Genomic DNA, 12,784 nt, shown 5'->3' on the forward strand with positions numbered 1-12,784 from the left:
TCAGTGTCAAGTGCCAGTTTCTGTTTTTTTCGTGTTTTTGGCCCATTTTCAGACGGAGTCCAAATGGAATGAAACTTTACGATTATTTTTTGGACCAAAAGAGACCCTCGAAGCTTTGGGAGAAGGCCAGATGGGCCACGAGGGAGTCACAAGCCCTCACGCCGCCACCACCACCCCCGGTGGTGGCGAGCAGGCTTGTGACCTCCTCGTGGGCCCAACTGACGCAATTCCACCGCCATAAATTCCTATAAATTCAGAAACCCCCAAAAAGAAACCTAGATCGGTAGTTCCGCCGCCGCAAGCCTCTGTAGCCACCAAAAACCAATCTGGAGCCCGTTCCAGCACCCTGCTGGAGGGGGAATCCATCTCCGGTGACCATCTTCATCATCCCGGCGATCTCCATGACTAGGAGGGAGTAGTTATCCCTCGGGGCTGAGGGTATGTACAAGTAGCTATGTGTTTGATCTCTCTCTCTCGTGTTCTTGAGATGTCTTGATCTCGATGTACCATGGGCTTTGCTACTATAGTTGGATATTATGATGTTCTTCCCCCTCTCCTTCTTGTAATGAATTGAGTTTCCTCTTTGGAGTTATCTTATCGGATTGAGTCTTTGAGAACACTTGATATATGTCTTGCACGTGTCTATCTGTTGTGATCAACTTGCGGGTTTGTGACAATTGGAAACCTATGCATATGGGTTGGCACACGTGGATTCATGTGAGTACTTGATGTATGTTTTGGTGATCAACTTGCGGGTTCGTGACATTGGGAACCTATGCACAGGGGTTGGCACACGTTTTGACTCTGTGGTAGAAACTTTGGGGCACTCTTTGAAGTTCTATGTGTTGGTTGAATAGATGATTCTGAGATTATGTGATGCATATCGTATAATCATGCCCACGGATACTTGAGGTGACAATGGAGTATCTAGGTGATATTAGGGTCTTGGTTGATATGTATCTTAAGGTGTTATTCTAGTACGAACTCTATGATGGATCGAACGGAAAGAATAGCTTCGTGTTATTTTACTACGGACTCTTGAATAGATCGATCAGAAAGAATAACTTTGTGGTGGTTTCGTACCCGACAATAGTCTCTTTGTTTGTTCACCGCTATTAGTGACTTTGGAGTGTCTCTTTGTTGCATGTTGAGGGCTAGTTATATGATCCAATTATGTTATCATTGTTGAGAGAACTTCACTAGTGAAAGTATGAACCCTAGGCCTTGTTTCCACGCATTGCAATACCGTTCGTGCTCACTTTTACCATTTGTTACCTTGCTGTTTTTGTAATTTCAGATTACAAAAACCTATATCTACCATCCATATTGCACTTGTTTCACCATCTCTTTGCCGAACTAGTGCACCTATACAACTTATCATTGTATTGGGTGTGTTGGAGACACAAGAGACTCTTTGTTATTGTTGGGTAACGTAGCATAAATTCAAAATTTTCCTACGCATATTCAGATCTTCCTATGGAGAGACCAACAACGAGAGAGGGGTAAGAGCATCTTCATACCTTTGAAGATTGCTAAGCGGAAGCGTTGCTAGAACGCGGTTGATGGAGTCGTACTCGCGGCGATTCCGATCTAGTGCCGAACAACGGCACCTCCGCGTTCAACACACGTGCAGCCCGGTGACGTCTCCCGCACCTTGATCCAGCAAGGAGGAGGGAGAGGTTGGGGAAGAAGTCCAGCAACACGATGGCGTGGTGTCGGTGGAGAGACGAGGTCTCCCGGCAGGGCTTCGCCAAGCGCCGGCAGAGAGGAGGAGGGAGAGGAGCAGGGTTGCGCCGAGAGAGAGATGAAACCGTGTGTCAAACAGCCCCGAACCCTCATCTATATATAGGGGGAGAGGGAGGGGGCGCAGCCCTTAGGGTTCCCACCCCCAAGGGGTGCGGCAGCCCCAGATGGGAGAGGGGGCGGCGGCCAGGGCAGGGAGGAGGGGTGGCGCACCCCTCTGGTGGGCCTTAGGCCCACCTATGCTAGGGTTCCCCCTTCCCCCTTTTCTCTGGTGCGCATGGGCTGGGTGGGGGGCGCACCAGCCCACCTAGGGGCTGGTTCCCTTCCCCACTTAGCCCATCTAGCCTCCCGGGGTCGTTGCCCCCCTTCGGTGGTCCCGGTGGTCCCGGTACATTACCGGTGACGCCCGAAACACTTCCGATGTCCAAAACCATCCGTCCTATATATCAATCTTTACCTCCGGACCATTCCGGAGCTCCTCGTGACGTCCGGGACTCCGAACAACTTTCGGTAACCTCGTACAACAATTCCCTATAACCCTAGCGTCATCGAACCTTAAGTGTGTAGACCCTACGGGTTCGGGAGACAGGCAGACATGACCGAGACACCTCTCTGGTCAATAACCATCAGCGGGGTCTGGATACCCATGGTGGCTCCCACTAGCTCCACGATGATCTCATCGGATGAACCACGATGTCAAGGATTCAATCAATCCCGTATACGATTCCCTTTGTTTGTCGGTATAGAACTTGCCCGAGATTCGATCGTCGGTATACCTATACCTTGTTCAATCTCGTTACCGGTAAGTCTCTTTACTCGTTCCGTAGCACGTCATCGTGTGACTAACTCCTTAGTCACATTGAGCTCATGATGATGTTCTACCGAGTGGGCCCAGAGATACCTCTCCGTCACACGGAGTGACAAATCCCGATCTCGATTCGTACCAACCCAACAGACACTTTCGGAGGTACCCGTAGTGCACCTTTATAGTCACCCAGTTACGTTGTGACGTTTGATACACCCAAAGCACTCCTACGGTATCCGGGAGTTGCACAATCTCACGGTCGAAGGAAAAGATACTTGACATTAGAAAAACATTAGCATACGAACAATACGATCTAGTGCTAGGCTTAGGATTGGGTCTTGTCCATCACATCATTCTCCCAATGATGTGATCCCGTTATCAATGACATCTAATGCCCATGATCAGGAAACCATGATCATCTATTGACTAACGAGCTAGCTAACTAGAGGCTTGCTAGGGACACATTGTGATCTATTCATTCACACATGTATTACTGTTTCCTGTTAATACAATTATAGCATGAACAATAGACGATTATCATGAACAAGGAAATATGATAATAACCATTTTATTATTGCCTCTAGGGCATATTTCCAACAGTCTCCCACTTGCACTAGAGTCAATAATCTAGTTACATTGTGATGTATCGAACACCCATAGCATTATGGTGTTGATCATGTTTTGCTTGTGGAAGAGGTTTAGTCAACGGGTCTGCAATATTCAGATCCGTGTGTACTTTACAAATATCTATCACTCCACTCTGGACATGGTCCTGGACGGAGTTGTAGCGGCGCTTGATGTGCTTCGTCTTCCGGTGAAACCTGGGCTCCTTGGCTATGGCAATGGCTCCAGTGTTATCACAGAAGAGTGTCATAGGACCCGACGCGCTTGGAACCACTCCAAGGTCGGTGATGAGCTCCTTCATCCAAATTCCTTCATGAGCCGCTTCTGAAGCAGCTATGTACTCCGCTTCACATGTAGATGCTGCCACGACTTCTTGCTTGCTGCTGCACCAGCTCACTGCCCCACCATTCAACACATATACGTATCCGGTCCGTGACTTAGAGTCATCCGGATCTGTGTTGAAGCTAGCGTCGACGTAACCCTTTACGACGAGCTCTTCGTCACCTCCATAAACGAGAAACATTTCCTTAGTCCTTTTCAGGTACTTAAGGATATTCTTGACCGTTGTCCAGTGTTCCGTACTGGGATCACTTTGGTACCTCCCAACCAAACTTATGGCAAGGTTTATATCAGGTCTGGTACACAGCATGGCATACATTAGAGAGCCCACGGCTGAAGCGTAGGGGACAGAACTCATCTTCTCTCTATATGCTGCCGTGGTCGGCGACTGAGTCTTACTCAATCTCATACCTTGCAAAACTGGCAAGAACCCTTTCTTCGAGTTTTCCATATTGAACTTCTTCAATATCTTGTCAAGGTATGTACTTTGCGAAAGACCTATGAGGCGTCTCGATCTATCTCTATAGATCTTGATGCCTAATATGTATGGAGCTTCTCCAAGGTCCTTCATTGAAAAACTCTTGTTCAAATAGGCCTTTATGCTCTCCAACATCTCTATATTATTCCCCATCAATAATATGTCATCTACATATAATACGAGGAAAGTTATAGAGCTCCCACTCAATTTCTTGTACAGACAGGCTTCTCCGTAAACCTGTATGAACCCAAACGCTTTAATTACCTCATTAAAGCGAATGTTCCAACTCCGAGATGCTTGCACCAGCCCATAGATGGAGCGCTGGAGCTTGCACACTTTGTTAGCACCCTTAGGGTCGACAAAACCTTCTGGTTGCATCATATACAACTCTTCCTTAAGGTTCCCGTTAAGGAACGCTGTTTTGACGTCCATTTGCCAAATTTCATAATTGTAAAAGGCGGCAATTGCTAACATGATTCGGATTGATTTCAGCTTCGCTACGGGAGAGAAAGTCTCTTCGTAGTCAACTCCTTGAATTTGTCGAAAACCCTTTGCGACAAGTCGAGCTTTGTAAACGGTTACATTACCGTTTGCATCAGTCTTCTTCTTGAAGATCCATTTATTTTCTATGGCTCGCCGGTCATCGGGCAAGTCCACCAAAGTCCATACTTTGTTCTCATACATGGATCCTATCTCAGATTTCATGGCCTCAAGCCATTTGTTGGAATCCGGGCCCGCCATCGCTTCTTCATAGTTCGAAGGTTCATCGTTGTCTAACAACATGATTTCCATCACAGGGTTGCGATACCACTCTGGTGCGGAGCGTACCCTTGTGGACCTTCGCGGTTCAGTAGTAACTTGATCCGAAGCTTCATGAACATCATCATTAACTTCCTCTTCAGCCGGTGTAGGCACCACAGGAACAACTTCTTGCGCTGCGCTACTTTCCTGTTCGAGAGGGGGTGTAATCACCTCATCAAGTTCTACCTTCCTCCCACTTACTTCTTTCGAGAGAAACTCTTTCTCTAGAAAGGATCCGTTCTTGGCAACAAAGGTTTTACCTTCGGATCTAAGATAGAAGGTATACCCAATAGTTTCCTTAGGGTATCCTATTAATACGCATTTCTCCGCTTTGGGTTCGAGCTTTTCTGGTTGAAGTTTCTTCACATAAGCATCGCAGCCCCAAACTTTAAGAAACGACAACTTAGGTTTCTTGCCAAACCATAGTTCATATGGTGTCGTCTCAACGGATTTAGACGGTGCCCTATTTAAAGTGAATGCTGCGGTTTCTAATGCGTATCCCCAAAATGATAGCGGTAAGTCAGTGAGAGACATCATAGATCGTACCATATCTAATAAAGTGCGATTACGGCGTTCAGACACTCTGTTGCGCTGCGGTGTGCCAGGCGGCGTCAGTTGTGAAACGATTCCACACTTCCTTAGGTGTGTGCCAAACTCGTGACTCAAATATTCTCCTCCACGATCAGATCGTAGACATTTAATTTTTCTGTCACGTTGATTCTCAACCTCACTCTGAAATTCCTTGAACTTTTCAAACGTCTCAGACTTGTGCTTCATCAAGTAGATATACCCATACCTACTCAAATCATCGGTGAGAGTGAGAACATAACGATAACCACCGCGAGCTTCAACGTTCATTGGACCACACACATCAGTATGTATTATTTCCAATAAGTCGGTTGCTCTCCCCATTATTCCTGAGAATGGAGTCTTAGTCATCTTGCCCATGAGGCACGGTTCGCATGTGTCAAATGATTCAAAGTCAAGAGACTCTAATAGCCCATCAGTATGGAGCTTCTTCATGCGCTTAACGCCGATATGACCAAGGCGGCAGTGCCACAAGTATGTGGGATTATCATTATCAACTTTGCATCTTTTGGTACTCAAACTATGAATATGTGTAACATCTCGATCGAGATTCATCAAGAATAAACCATTCACCAGCGGAGCATGACCATAAAACATATCACTCATATAAATAGAACAACCATTATTCTCTGACTTAAATGAGTAGCCGTCTCGCATTAAGCAAGACCCTGATACAATGTTCATGCTTAAAGCTGGTACTAAATAACAATTATTAAGGTTTAAAACTAATCCCGACGGTAGATGTAGAGGTAGCGTGCCGACGGCGATCACATCGACCTTTGAACCATTCCCGACGCGCATCGTCACCTCGTCCTTGGCCAGTCTCCGCTTATTCCGCAGTTCCTGCTTTGAGTTGCAAATGTGAGCAACAGCACCGGTATCAAATACCCAGGAGCTACTACGAGCGCTGGTAAGGTACACATCAATAACATGTATATCACATATACCTTTAACGTTGCCGGCCTTCTTGTCCGCTAAGTATTTGGGGCAGTTCCGCTTCCAGTGACCCTTTCCCTTGCAGTAGAAGCACTCAGTCTCAGGCTTGGGTCCGTTCTTTTTCTTCTTCCCGGCATCTGGCTTACCGGGCGCGGCAACAGCTTTGCCGTCTTTCTTGAAGTTCTTCTTACCCCTGCCTTTCTTGAAACTAGTGGTCTTGTTGACCATCAACACTTGATGCTCCTTCTTGATTTCTACTTCTGCAGACTTGAGCATCGAGTACAACTCGGGAATGGTCTTCTCCATCCCTTGCATGTTGTAGTTAAGCACAAAGCCTTTGTAGCTTGGTGGGAGAGACTGGAGGATTCTGTCAATGATAGCATCATCCAGAAGTTCGACTCCAAGTGAAGTCAGACGACCGTGTAACCCAGACATTTTGAGTATGTGCTCACTGACAGAACTGTTCTCCTCCATCTTACAGCTGAAGAACTTGTCGGAGACTTCATATCTCTCGACACGGGCATGAGCTTGAAAAACTAGCTTCAGCTCCTGGAACATCTCATATGCCCCGTGTTGCTCAAAACGCCTTTGGAGCCCCGTTTCTAAACTGTATAACATGCCACACCTGACCAGAGAGTAGTCATCACTCCGCGCTTGCCAGACGTTCAGAATGTCCTGAGCTGCTGCGGGAGCGGGAGGTTCACCTAGCGGAGCATTAAGGACATAAGCCTTTTTAGCTGCTTCAAGGATGAGCTTCAGGTTGCGAACCCAGTCCGCATAGTTGCTACCATCATCTTTCAGCTTGTTTTTCTCTAGGAATGCGTTGAAGTTGAGGTTGACGTTGGACATCTACAATATTTATAAAGACAACTTTTAGACTAAGTTCATGACAATTAAGTTCATTTAATCAAATTAAGTATGAACTCCCACTTAAATCGACATCCCTCTAGTCATCTAAGTGTTACATGATCCATGTTGACTAACCCGTGTCCGATCATCACGTGAGACGGACTAGTCACCATGGTGAGCAACTTCATGCTGATCGTATTCAACCATACGACTCATGTTCGACCTTTCGGTCTCTTGTATTCGAGGTCATGTCTGTACATGCTAAGCTCGTCGAGTCAACCTAGGTGTTTCGCGTGTGTAAATCTGGCTTACACCCGTTGTATGCGAACGTTAGAATCTATCACACCCGATCATCACGTGGTGCTTCGAGACAACGAACCTTCGCAACGGTGCACACTTAGGGGAATACGTTCTTGAAATTTTAAGAGGGAACATCTTATTATGCTACCGTCGTTTTAAGCAATAAGATGTAAAACATGATAAACATCACAATGCAATCATATAGTGACATGATATGGCCATTATCATCTTTGCTCTTTTGATCTCCATCTTCAGGCATCGCATGATCATCATCATCACCGGCGTGACACCATGATCTCCATCATCGTGTCTCCGTGAAGTCGTCACGCCAACTACTACTATCACTACTACTATGGCTAACCGTTAGCAATGAAGTAAAAGTAGTAAGCACATGGCGTTGCATCTCATACAATAAATTAAGACAACTCCTATGGCTCCTGCCGGTTGTCATACTCATCGACATGCAAGTCGTGAAACCTATTACAATAACATGATCATCTCATACATCATACATGCAACATCACAACTTTGGCCATATCACATCACATGTCAAAACCCTGCAAAAACAAGTTAGACGTCCTCTAATTGTTGTTGCAAGTTTTACGTGGCTGATTTGAGTTTCTAGCAAGAAAGTCTTCTTACCTACGTGACAGCCACAACGATGATATGCCAAAGCTATTTACCCTTCATAAGGACCCTTTTCATCAAATCCAATCCGACTAGAGTAGGAGAGACAGACACCCGCTAGCCACCTTTATGCACGATGTGCATGTCTGTCGGTGGAACCAGTCTCACGTAAGCGTACGTGTAAGGTCAGTCCGGGCCGCTTCATCCCACAATACCGCCGAAAAGAATAAGACTAGTAACGGCAAGCAAATTGACAAACCCTCGCCCACAACTTTTGTGTTCTACTCGTGCATAGAATCTACGCATAGAAAACCTGGCTCTGATACCACTGTTGGGTAACGTAGCATAAATTCAAAATTTTCCTACGCATATTCAGATCTTCCTATGGAGAGACCAGCAACGAGAGAGGGGTAAGAGCATCTTCATACCTTTGGTCACCCACTTGAGGGAAAATTGCTACTGTCCTACAACCCTCTGCACTTGGAGGCCCAACAACGTCTACAAGGAGAAGGTTGCGTAGTAGACATCATCGGTGCCCCCGCCGCAAAAACTTGCCGCAACCCGTGCTTCATGGAAGTTGACCTACCATGAGTGGCACTACAGAACAAAGAGAAGATGAAGGATCTTCTTTCGCTCTCGGTGAAGCACATTCCTCCAAGACTCCTGCCAGTATGACAAACGGGCTAACGGACAAGGGAAGACATGTCGTTGGAGTGAAGGGTTGCTGAAAGGATCGATACGGTTGACTAGAGGGGGGGGGGTGGGGGTGAATAGGCAACTAGTAATTTTTAGCTATTTCAAACAAATTAGGGTTAGCAACAAAAAGATTGTCTAGATATGCAACTAGGTGAATAACATATGATGCTAACAACAACAGTAGCAAGCAAGCAAAGGATACAACATAATAAATACTTGCACAAAGGAAAGGTAAGAAGTATCCACAATTGGAACCGATGGAGATGAAGACATGTTACCGAAGTTTTTTCCCTTTGCGAGGAAGTACGTCTCCGTTGGAGCGGTGTGGAGGCACAATGCTCCCCAAGGAGCCACTAGGGCTACCGTATTCTCCTCATGCCCTCACACAATGCGAGATGTAGTGATTCCACTAGTGGTGCCCTTGATGGAGGTGATCGAACCTTTACAAACAAGGTTCGGCAATCTCCACAACTTAATTGGAGGATCCCAACACCACCATGAAGCTTCACCATAATGGATTGTTGCTTCGAGGTGACCTCTTCCATCTAGGGTGCTTAAACACCCAAGAGTAACAAGATCCGCAAGGAATTAGTGGGGGGAATCAAATTTCTCTTGGTGAAAGTGTAGATCGAGGCCTTCTCCTCCAAACCCTAGAGCATCAACAAAATTCGATGGCTAGGGAGAGAGATCGGGCGAAAATAAGCTTAGGAGCAAAAATGGAGCTTGGGGCAAAAGAGGTAGGTCAACCTGGGGAAGAAGACCCCCCAAGTAATGCATAAGCGGTACCACCATTCTTGGGAGCGGTACTTGTGATAGCCCGAGATCGAAGCTCCAGAAGATTCCCCTCTTATTTGGTTGCCGCCGTGCGATTAGATTTTTTGTCGCATTCATCATCGCATCATTCGCATCATCCGCATTGCATCGGCACTCCATTGCCGTCATTTTTCAAAACTTGCATCCGTTATTAGTTGCCGGTTCTCTTCGTGTTCGTCATTGACCGTTTTGAGACCAACCACACACGCACGCGCCCGCGACATCGTTAAATTATTGTTTTTAAAAGTGTGTATAAAATATTCTCGGATTTGGTTGAAACTTGTCGTGCGGTCTTATTTAGATATAGGTAGGCCGTCTGCCAATTTTTGTCGTAATCAGAGTCCGTCTGGTACCCGAACGGTCGTCCGTAGCGGCACCATCATCGGTATTACGTCGAACGTTTTTCGGTTTTAAAATATCGTTGCCGGGCCGCACTATTTCCCTCTTATCCCCATCTAGCCACTCTACACAGCCACTAAGACCTAACCTAGCCTGAGCTCATGACCGGAGCCGTCCGATCGCGATCCTGTGGTCTGAATTTGGACGAAAGCGGCAAACCCTAGCCCTGTTTGTCTATAAATAGGCAGCCAACCCTAATCTCCCCTCGTTTCCCGTGCCCAAACCCTAGCAGCCTCCTCTCTCCTCAGCCTCCAGCCGTCGCGGGCCCGCACGAGCCCATCTGAGGCCCGTCGGGCCCGAATCGATCAGTCGTTGCCCCGTTCCTCGCGAGCTCCCCGCAGATGCCCGAGTTCCCGTGTTGCAGCCCCGCGCTGCAGTCGCCGGAGCCTCGCGGGATAGCGCCGCGCCCTGCTGTCGCCCCGCGCCAGAACCATAGCGTGGCCCTAGCGCCGTCGCTCGCCTGATGCCGCTTGCTGCAGCCCCGCCGGCGACCTGCGTTGCTGCCGTGCATCCGCTGCCGGAGCTCCTCGCCGCAACAGGAGTCGTCGCCCGGAGTAGCCTTGCTAGATCCCGGCGCCCCCAGCCCCAGCTCCCGCCGGTCGCCGCCTCTCGTCGTCAGCCGTCGCCAACCGCCGCCAGTTCCCGTCGGGAGCTCAATCCCGATCGGATCTGAGCTGCCCGTTGACCGGCCTCGCCAGCCTGGGCCCCGAGCCGGCCTCAGCGGCCCAGCTCCAGCAGCCCAATGCGGCCCGTCGCCCTCTCTCCTCCAGCCAGGCCACGACCCAGCTCCACCTCCCCACCAGGCCGACCCATGGCCGCGAGGTGAGCCCCTGCCGCCTCTATTTCGCGTTCTAGGCGCTGCATATTATTTAGGCGCATGCACCGTTGAGCCCAATAAATGGATTCAGCCTGAATAGGTTTTCCTTTTAAGTTTTCTGTGATTTAGCAATTTCAGAAATTAGACATATTTTAAACGCGTGTATGTTTTTAATCGTGCATCCGATCGCAGCGAATGATATACGATGGATGCTCTTCTATACTACTATTAAACAATCCAACAAGAATTACACTACAGACACCCCATCAAACGCCCCACAAAAAACCACAACCAATCAGCACCCCACGATTAATCCCACAGATCTTAATCTAACAGCCCTCGTTAATCCACTGTCTGCTGGGTGTACTTAGCAATTACAATTGGCTGAACATACTCCACCAACGAAACTCCCCCTCCCCGTCCGCCTCCTCCTCCCCCTCGCCGTCCGCCTCCCCCTCACCCCGATCTGGAACTACTCCCGCAAGCCCTCGCCCCGCTCACCCCGATCGCCCGCCGCTCCTACTCGCCCCCGCGCGCCGCTCCCGCTCGCCCAGCTGCCGCGACCCCTCCCCCCGCTCCCCTCCCCCGAGCCGCCCTCCTCTCCCGACCCGCCGCCGCGACCCTCCTCTCCCATCGCCGAGTACCGCCACCGTTGGCCCCGCGCCACCGCCGCCCTCCTCTCCCGCCCTACCATCGTCGCCCTCCGCTTCCGCTCGCCCCGCGCCGCTCCCCGCGCCCCGCTGCGCTCGCCCCGCGTCGCACCCCGCTCTCCCCGCCCCGCGCCGCGCCCCGCTTGGCCACCGCCCCCCTGCCGCGCCACCACCGCCCTCCTCTCAGCGCTGATCCCGCTCGCCCCGCGTCGCACCCCGCTCTCCCCACGCCGTGCCGCGCCCCGCTGTGCTCTCCCCACGCCGCGCCCCGCTTCGCCGCCGCCGCCGTGCCGCTCCCCGCTCGCCCCGCTCGGCCATCCAGGTACCTTTATTTCTTGCCTTTCTTAAACTTTTTTATTTAATTAGCAGTGTTCTTAATATCTTGTATCATATACTTGCGTCCTAATTATCAAGATTGTTATTCTGCTTGTACATGATGAGCCATTCTTCTGAGAAACTACTCGTGTAAGCATATGCCTTTGTACAAGTTTTGTTGTTGATTTCTATGTACAAGTTTTGTTGTTTGGGCCGATCTATGCGCCACTGAAGTCTGGCAATAAATTTGGGGCTATGCCGTCGGATCATGGCAGGGATGGTCCTTTGTTCTTCATGAATCGGTCTGCCGGTAACGGTGATCATGAGGAGAGCTTCTGCAGTGAAGTCGATGAAAATGAGATGGTCAATTAGGGGAGGAAGCCTGCGTGGGTAGATGACGAGGAGGAGCAGACTGTGGTGGACATCCTAAAGGTTGCAAGATTGAGGAAGTTGAGAAAGGAGGCTGATGAGCGTGTGATCTCGCGCAGAGAGTGTGAAGCTAGGTTGCACGGTCACCATGCCAAGTTGAACCCCTTCACTGGCTGGGAATATATGGACCGTAAAGCTCCTCTCCCTGGGGTGTACGATGATGAATCCGGTGAGGACAGCGGAGTCGACAATATTCTTCGATGTGCTTGTTGTCAAAGTACTGCTAAGCTTCTGCCTGGCATATTGGACTTCTCAAGGCTTGTTGATGCTTGATGGTAATGCGCAGGAGCCATCCAGTGGACCTATCAATTTCGTGCAGTTTCACAAGAATGGACTGCTGATGCTTGATGCAGGCCTGGATAAACGTCTGAGATTTTTCTAGATGGACGGTAAGAGAAACCCCAAGATCCAGAGCATATTCGTTGAGGATTGTCCTGTTCACAGGGCATCATTTCTACCTGGTGGCTCTGAATTGTCATGTTCACTGTTACTAGAATTGATCCAACAGGGGCTACTCCGATGGGTCGAGCTCCTCCTCTACTGGGTTCAACCGGAAGGGCAAGGGGATGCTGCCC

This window comes from Hordeum vulgare, chromosome 6H (genome assembly GCF_904849725.1).
Source record: "Hordeum vulgare subsp. vulgare chromosome 6H, MorexV3_pseudomolecules_assembly, whole genome shotgun sequence".
Taxonomy (NCBI): domain Eukaryota; kingdom Viridiplantae; phylum Streptophyta; class Magnoliopsida; order Poales; family Poaceae; genus Hordeum; species Hordeum vulgare.